Source organism: Staurois parvus, unplaced genomic scaffold (assembly GCF_062004578.1).
Source record: "Staurois parvus isolate SC_StPar_1 unplaced genomic scaffold, SC_StPar_1.0 ptg003601l, whole genome shotgun sequence".
Taxonomy (NCBI): Eukaryota; Metazoa; Chordata; class Amphibia; order Anura; family Ranidae; genus Staurois; species Staurois parvus.
In genome coordinates this window covers 78027-87673 of record NW_028321397.1, presented here as the reverse complement: position 1 = coordinate 87673, position 9647 = coordinate 78027, and the positions used below count along the sequence as shown (strand labels likewise).

The window sequence follows — 9647 nt, the reverse complement described above, 5'->3', positions numbered from 1 at the left end:
GAGATGCCCCTGGTACCTTTTATTGGCTTTTTCATAGGCTTTTTTGAGTTTGGGCGAGGACACAGGGGCCCCATGATCCCCTATTGCCCGGGGGTCCCATGAGTTGTCAGTCCGCCCCTGCCGGGGACACTACAGGAGGGACATTGCGGGAGTGCAGGACAAGGTAAGTGCTGGAGGGAATCCCTGAGCAACGCTGCAGTGTAATCCTGAGTGTAGCTCGGGTTACCGCTTTTGGTACTGAAAGTTAACCCCGAGCTGCTGCACTTGGGAATACCGCCGGGGGGGTTAAAGTGCACTTTATAAAGAGTTTTGAACACATAAAATACTTTTTTTTCAACTTTTTTTCTGACCGCCGGAACGGATTAATTAGTTTTCAATGTATTCTTATGGGAAACCATGTTTCGGTTTACAAATTTTTCACAATACGAAAAGTCTTGCAGGACGCATTAAATTCATAAACCGAGGTACGCCTGTATACCCAAAAAGACATTGTGGTAAGAGAATTATTAGCTTTATTACATACACATATTTTGTATAAAATACATAAATTCTAAGGGTTGGTTCACAAATGTGCGGGTGGTGCCGCTGTGGATCCACACGAAAATCTGTGCAGCCGCACCACCCGCACAGAGGAATGGGGACCCGCGGGTGGGTGCCATTAGTTCTAATGCCACGCTGCCCGCACTGGAAAACGCAACCGTACTGGGAACCGAGGTTCCTGTGCAGGCTGCGTTTTCAGAAGTGCAGGGACTTCTTCCCTGCGTGTCATGGGCATGGGAGTCCATTCAAATGAATGGGCTCTGGTGCCCGCGTAAAACGCGGCCCGTATGGCCGCACATATGTAAACCAGGGCTTAAGGAACATCACTCCGGATGTTTATGTAACAAAGCTAATAATTCTTTTCCCACAATGTCTTTTTGGATATATGTATAATTTTTCAATGCTGCAGTAAAGTCCCACTGGGGGGTCATCCGGTACAGATCAATGCACTAGTCTATATTAGCCGTGCGCTCAGTGACACCATGCCAAAAGATGGCTTTGCCACGCTCTGGTACACATTGGGCCGCTTTTCCAAAGACACTTTCCCCGTGCGGCAGAAGAACCAACAGACCGTAGACTTGGAAGTTCGCAGTGAAAGCGGTCTGTGCGTGCCGCTCAGAGGAGTCCTTCATCGGGGACACGACAGATACCAGTTTTCTTGGCAATGATGAACAAAGAAACGTTTTATCTTCTGCTCCTTCTAGCCAAGGATGAACTGATCGTGCAAAACTTCCTGTTCTCTGGCGGCTTTCACCATTCCCGAAACATCTATTTCATGAAAGCTTCTCTTTCATCATGTGTGAAGTGTGAGCAACCGAAGAGATTGGCACACCACATCCCTTCCCTGGGTTCCCTTTATCCATCTCTGCTTTGTTATGACATTGTTAATGTTCGAGTTGTTACAATGTCTCCACAGACGTACACAGGGACAATATCCTGTAATGACCCCAGTTGGGTCGACCTGGTTGCACTCGGGCAATGAGACCCACCCTGAGAACATGGACCTGGGACCAACATTTTCCATTCAGATTGCCATTCTTGACATTTTTTAAGGGCTTGTCCATACTGCTTGTGGTACGGGAACTCGCAGAAACCCACATTTTTCCTCACCGCATGGAAATGTTCCACCATCTGCAGATGTGCAGGGGTACCATCACAGGTGCGTTCACAGCCCCCAAAATGCATGGTACCCACTTTACTTTTTGTGCATTGGGCATCCCATTGAAATTAATCAGCTGCCAAAAACCTGAACACGTGGGGGAACGCACAAAAAACGCACTCACTTTTACACACCTTATAGCTAGGTTCACACCTATGCAGGTTGCGTTTGAGCCGGTTCTGCATTCCATTTTACATAGCGTTTTTGCACCTGCATTTTTTTACACGTTTTTGATGTTTTGCGTTCATACCAAGTTATACCCAGGGTTGCTGTTAGAAACCACGGGGCCCCATACAACCAACCTGACAGGACCTCCCCCTAAAAAAACAGTTTATTATGCTTCAGTTATGAACGAACACACACAGTGAGTGACCGATACCGATCACTCATTGTGTTTATTCAGGAAAGGAAGGGGCTGGTAAATGTAATGTATTTACTGGACCTTTCCCCCACTCTCCATCCTGAGGGATCCTATTGTGTACTTACAGCTGTCAGTGGAAAAGAGAGGAGGGAAGCCAGCAGAACTCTGGGGGGTCAGGGTACACAGGGGGGCCCGGTAAGCAGGGGAGGAATGTATGGTGCACAGGGAAAGTGATGAATGCACCGAAGGGGGGGCGATTACTGGAACCGATCCCCTGTATGTCTCTCTCTGCAACAGCCTAAAGCCATCAGGAGGGAGAGGAGAAGAAGCCGGCTTCAGCCGCTGCACAGAGAGCCATACAGGGGATCGGTTCCAGTAATTACCCTCCACCATGCTGATCACCCTCCCTGCCCACATCCGATTCACCAAGCTGCCTGGGCCCCGTACAGTAGGACTGGTGGTACCTCCTTATCCACAGCCCTGGTTATACCTCAACACTTTGATTTAATGGTCCAATACTATTACATTACTATTAAGGTCCTGGTACCATGTCCCCAGCGCTGGAAGTAGGTTCCTACGTACTTTCATCGAGACATATGAGACATCAATGTGGTAATTATTACTCAGCACATACCGTTCATTATGTTCATGTAATTCCAAAGATTTATGAGCTCCTTTCTCCAAAAGAAGCAGATTTATATCTGGGGAACGTGCTGAGAAGTGGTCTCCTCCCTCCACAAGTATTGGCTGGAAGGCTGGACCATAAATTATCATTTGTTTAGAAATAAATAGATAATCTATATATCTGGAAAGGAGGTGTCAGGGGTGATCCGAGGTTATTGTACTCGTGAGATATAAAGATAAAAGAGAACTATGTAACAATGTGCATACTTAGGGCTTGTTTTATGTGAACAGAAGTAAATATCGGTAGATTTTTCAATGTCAAAACATTTTTGTTGGTCTAAATATGACTGATTATTGTACCACCAGGAACAGCCATAGATGGATCGAAACTCATCCAGTCACTGCTGAACCGGCTGAATTTCAATCCATCTATGGCCAGCTTTAGGAAATGCACGTGCAATGTACCATAGTGCATTGACATGCATTGAGTTAAAAACTAGGTGGCATATCTAATCTTGGGAAGTTTTGGTGAGTTGGCAGCCTATTGATCCCAACCCATATTAAGGAGCCCCCATTCATACATTCGCACATTTACTGAAGTGTGATAACGCCCAACATGAAGAATCTCATTATATTCATAGTTCTGCTGCTTGTTACATGAAAAAGTACAGCTTTTATCAGGGAGAATCACATGTTTTTGGCACCACAGACTTCAATGGGAGCGCCTGCAAATGTGTGGTACAAGTGTTTTAGTGCATTGTTGTGTGTTTTTTCTCTCCTAATTACTGGTCACCTCCTATCAATCTCAAGAGAAGAGTTGAAAAGTATCTGTGCTGGATATGGAGACTTTCATCAGTCTGGTGAGGACCCACAAGAACCTCTATGCCCCCTGTGATGCCAATTACAAGAACCTCTAAGAGCCCATTTATGCCCATTATAGAAACATCTACAACCCCAGTGATGCCCATTTCGAGAACCTCTATGACCCCATTGATAGCCATCTCAAGAACCTCTACAATCCCAGTGATACCCATTTACAAGAATCTCTCTGACCCCAGTGATGCCCATTACAAGAACCTCTATGACCCGAGTGATGCCCACTACAAGAACCTCTATGACCCCAGTGATGCCCGTTACAAGAATCTCAACAACCCCAGTGATGCCCATTACAAGAACCTCTATGACCCTAGTGATGCCTACTACAAGAACCTCTATGACCCCAGTGACGCCCATTACAAGAATCTCCACAACCCCAGTGATGCCCATTACAGGAACCTCTAAGACGCTTGTGATGCCCATTACAAGAACCTCTATGACCCCAGTGATGCCCATTACAAGAACCTCTAAGACCCTTGTGATGCCCATTACAAGAACCTCTATGACCCCAGTGATGCCCATTACAAGTACCCCTATGACCCTAGTGATTCCCATGACAAGAACCTCTACAACCTCAGTGATGCCCATTATAAGAACCTCTATGACCCCAGTGATATCCATTACAAAAACCTCTATGACCCCAGTGATTCCCATTAATAGAACCTCTACGCCCCCCATAATACACATTCCAAAAACCTCTAAGAGCCCATTGATGCCCATTATAGGAACCTCTATGACCCCAGTGATGGTCTTTACAAGAAACACTATGAACCCAGTGATGTCCATTTCAAGAACCTCTACAACTCCAGTGATGTCCATTTCAAGAACCTCTATGACCCAATTGATGGCCATTTCAAGAACCTGTACAATCCCTGTGATGATCATTACAAGAACCTCTCTGACTCCACCATTAAAAGAACCTCTATGATCCTAATGATGCCAATTACAAGAACCCCTCTGACCCCAGTGATGTCCATTACAAGAACCTCTACCACAATAGTGATGTTCATTACAAGAACCTCTACGAACCCAGTGATGGCTTTTACAAGAACCTCCATGACCCCAGTGATACTATTACAAAACGCTCTATGACCCCAATGATGCCAATTACAAGAACCCCTCTGACCCCAGTGATTCCCATGACAAGAACCTCTACAACCCTAGTGATGCCCATTATAAGAACCTCTCTGACCCCAGTGATGACCATTAAAAGAACCTCTATGACCCCAGTGATGCCCATTACAAGAACCTCTACAACCCCAGTGATGCCCATTACAAGAACCTCCACAACCCTAGTGATGCCTATTACAAGAATCTCCATGATGCCTATTACGCTTATTATGCCTAATAAGGGAACCTCTACAACCCCGGTGATGCCCATTACAAGAACCTCTATGAACCCAGTGATGGCTATTAAAAGAACCTCTATGACACCAGTGATACCATTACAAAAAGCTCTATGAGCTCTATGATGTCCAATACAAGAATCTCTATGACCCCAGTGATACCCATTACAAAAACCTCTATGAGATTACTGATGTCCATTGCTAGAACCTCTATAACCCCATTGATGCCCATTACAGGAACGTTTACAACCCCAGTGATGCCCATTACAAGAACCTCTATGACCCCAATGATGCCCATTATGAAAACCTCCACAACTCTAGTGAGGTCCATTGCAAGAACCTCTATGATCCCAATGAAGCCCATTACAAGAACCTCTACAACCCTGGTGAGGACCATTATAAGAACCTCTATGAATCCAGTGATGGCTATTACAAGAACCTCTACGACCCCAGTGGTACCCATTACAAGAACCTCTATGAGCCTATTGATGTCCATTGCAAGAACCTCTATAATCCTATTGATGCCCATTACATGATTGTTTATGACTGCAGTGACGCCCATTTCAAGAACCTCTATGCCCATATTGATAGCCATTTCAAGAACCTCAACAACCCCAGTGATAACCATTACAAGACCCTCTCTAACCCTAGTGATGTCCATTACCAGAATCTCTATAACTCTAGGGATGCCCGTTACAAGAACCTATACAACACTAGTGATGCCCATTACCAGAATCTCCACGACTCCAGTGATTCCCATTGCAAGAACCTTTACAAGCTCAGTGTAAAATTTAATCTATTGTGCGACCACTCAAAAAACAAACAGTCCCAATTCTTTATATATGTGTATCAATCTCATGCTTTTCATTAATCTTCTACGATATATTCACCACGTCTCCACCACCACGGCCTGCTCACCTGATGTTTGGACCTATATAAACTAGGTCAGGATCAGGGGTGGACTGACCATTTGGAAACTCGGGCACTGTCCGAGGGCCCGGGGTCAGTAGGGGGCCCCATGAGATGCCCCTGGTACCTTTTTCATAGGCTTTTTTGAGTTTGGGCAAGGACACAGGAGCCCCATGATCCCCTATTGCCCAGGGGCCCCATGAGTTGTCAGTCCGCCCCTGGTCAGGACGCACCTTCCCCTTTAAGGGGATCATATAGTCTGGATGGAAATCACAGACCCAGATTAGGCCAGATGTTGTCTTCAAATACCTGGTACTCCTCCATTGCTCCTTTTGATGTCACTTATCAAGTTAAAACTCCACAAGTGCTCAAACAATAAAAGATTGAATCCTAGTGTTTTCTGCATATACAGTATTTAAGCGTTTATTAAATGTAAAAATACACTCACATGGCACTGTGCACTGGATAATCCCCGTTTACTATGTTTTTACAGCTCTATGCCCTGCTTTGTCTATGTTGAACTGATGTCACCATCTCCGCCCCTTACGTGTTACGTCATGTGGCTTCCTCAGAGGGATGTAGGTTTCGGTGCAGTACGTTTTTGGAAAAGGGCCAGGTACTTCATTTTGGTGTTTCTTGCAGGTATGACAGCCCAAAGAAATGAATGGAGTCAGTGTCAGAGTTGTCAGTTCACTTCAGGAAGTTAGGCACTCACTGGATTTCTGGCAGATCAGCAGGGATGTTTCTGTACTTGCAACATATTTAACCCCTTCCCACCCTCCCTGCAATGCCTTAAAAAAAATTCTGACCACCTGGGAGGGGGGGAAAGATCGGTGATCATGTGAGCATTGTGATTGGCTGTCACAGTGGTCACAGGATTGGGAACCAGTTTCTGGGCTGAGAGTTGACTTTGACAGCTTGGCCCCTGTGCTTGCAGCGTGCAGTGAATGCGCTCTCAGCATAGAAGCATTTGGCGCCCAGCAACGCATATGTGTGGCTTTAATGCCCACCCTCTTACCACCATATATATGTGTTATGTGGGCAGCAACAGGAATAAAACATAGAAAGATGTGCATGTACTGCATATTATTGTTCTATTTGCTCTGACATACACTTTAAAAATGCATAGGTAATAAAAGTCATGGAAATATGGTACAGCAGACAATGACTTAGAATAATCAGCATTGACCAAACAGTGTAGTCAGGGCACTGGGCCCCTTCATCTCCCAGGCTGGAGGCTCCGGGCCCCTTTATCTCCCAGGCTGGGGGCTCTGGGCCCCTTCATCTCCCAGGCTGGGGCCCCCAGGCCCCTTCATCTCCCAGGCTGGGAGCTCTGGGCCCATTCATCTCTCAGGCTGGGGCGCCCGGGCCCTTTCATCTCCCAAGCTGGGGGCTCCTGGCCCCTTCATCTCCCAGGCTGGGGGCTACGGGCCCCTTCATCTCCCAGGCTGCGGGCTCCGGGCCCTTTCATCTCCCAGGCTGAGGGCTTTGGGCCCCTTCATCTCCCAGACTGGGGGCTCCAGGCCCCTTCCTTTCTCAGTCTGGGGCCCCTGGGCCCCTTCATCTCCCAGGCGGGGGGCTCCGTGCCCCTTCATCTCCCAGGCTGGGAGCTCCGAGCCCCTTCATTTCTCAGGCTGGGGCCCCTGGGCCCTTTCATCTCCCAGGCTGGAGGCTCCGGGCCCCTTTATCTCCCAGGCTGGGGGCTCTGGGCCCCTTCATCTCCCAGGCTGGGGGCTCTGGGCCCCTTCATCTCCTGGGCTGGGGTCCCCAGGCCCCTTCATCTCCCAGGCTGGGGGCTCTGGGTCCCTTCGTCTCCCAGGCTGGGGGCTTCGGGCCCCTTCATCTCCCAGACTGGGGGCTCCAGGCCCCTTGATCTCCCAGGCTGGGGCGTATGACCTGCAGAGGTGTCACTGAAGCGGCTTATCTACAGAAAGATGTTAAAGTTGTAAATGAATATTTCTGCCCTCCGCTGAGTGCCATATAATCACCTCTAATCTTTATTACTCTTGTGCAAATACATTGGCCCCCCTTCATGTTTAGGGCGGTGGATTACAAGGCGTAGATTCAAAAGAAAAAAATCGAAAAACATTTGTGCATTTTTCAGCACTTCGGGCTGTAACCTAAAGGGTGGCTCTATTTTTATCCACTTCTAAATGTGGCTGCAGAGCTGAAGTTTAATCTACTTATACAGTATTTCACCATCCTTGGTTCCTCCCCCCAAGCCTTCATCAATCTTCTTTTTCTTAGTCGGTGGAGGTGCGAAAAACAAAAACCCATAAGAGAACAAAAAATGTGCAAGTGCAAAACACAAACACAAAAAAGTGCACTTAGGGGTGTGCTTTAGTCCAGCCCCCGAAGGGGTAGGACCTCTTCCCTGATCCCCCGGGGCGCGAGGCTCCTGACAGGGACAAAGGTTTCCACATGGTCCACCTAGCCAAAAGGCCTGGCGAACCCCTTTCCTTGTGGCTAGCCGAAACCGACCACCAAGTCAGGGGGCTCTCCCAAAGAGAGACTCCCCCAGGAACAAGGGAGGAAGGAACCTAATGGCCATGCATCCTCCCCCTAGATGTCAGGGCAGGCCCGAGGACCCACACCCTCCATCCTAGAGAGAAAAAAACACACACAAAAGTGAAAGGTGATAAAATAGTGGGTAGAAAAATAAATAAATAAGTGGCCGTACAATTGTGCACTGGATAGGCCCTGAGGCCCGTAGCAAAAAAACTGCCCTGGACTTAGCCAAAAGGCCTAACCCTAAAAGGCGCAGTGCAGAAAAAGTGTTTAGAACAGTGACCATGTGCACTTTTCACACGTGGGATCCCATCCCCATGTGCTACTAAGAGCACCCCTGAGGAGACCACTCTCAGGGGGCACTAGTCCGCGGACTTTCTGCCTACCTGGCCCTGACCCAGACAAGGTAGACTCATTCAAATCAGGAGGAACTGGGCCCATCCAGTTTTCCCGCTGAGAATTCCTCCCGGGCCCCAACAGCCTGTGGGTTCCTTGGCAGGGGCAGACTGACCATTCAAGCATTCGGGCACTGCCCGAGGGCCCGGGGTCAGTAGGGGGCCCCATGAGATGCCCCTGGTACCTTTCATTGGCTTTTGCATAGGCTTTTTTGGGTGTGGGCGAGGGCACAGGGGCCCCATGATCCCTTATTGCCCGGGGGCCCCATGAGTTGTCAGTCCGCCCCTGTTCCTTGGTTTCTCTTCCAACCGGTACTAGCTTTCAGAGCCCCCATCATACCGGCAGGGATACTATCAGGGACAGACTGACAACTCATAGGGCCCCCAGGCAATAGGGGATCATGGGGCCCCTGTGTCCTTGCCCACACTCAAAGCACACCCAAAAAAAGGCTATAAAAAGGTACCAGGGGCATTTCATGGGGCCCCCTACTGACCCGGGGCCCTCGGGCAGTGCCCGAGTGCTCAAATGGTCAGTCCGCCCCTGGGTACTATACATCCAGCCATCATCACCTAAAAGCAAGAATGACGGCGGAGCGCCCCCACTGGACACTGATAAGAACAGATACTACCCTTGAACTTAGCCAAAAGGCCGAGAAGAGATGATAAAGGGTGGAGCTTTTTTGAAATATGACATCATCGCTGTATAATATGACATGTCAGGATGCAGGATCAAGAATGACGCCATGTACAGTTTCTTCCCACACACTGTCATGTTTTTGCCCTGCAAGTCGCAAAGCGTTTTTTTTTTTATTTTTGCGACCGCGTCTGATCAGGTCCCAGCGTGTTGACTCCGCGGTCACCCGGGAGACAAGCGTGTGATGCCGAGCGATTGTACGCCTTATCACCAGATCCATCTGAACGAACCACTC

General features: G+C 48.2%; 1 pseudogene; it reads right to left on the bottom strand.

The window, feature by feature from the left end:
• Positions 1-9208: 9208 nt before the first annotated feature.
• On the bottom strand, positions 9209-9379 carry LOC149427631 (U2 spliceosomal RNA; annotated as a pseudogene).
• Positions 9380-9647: the final 268 nt, after the last annotated feature.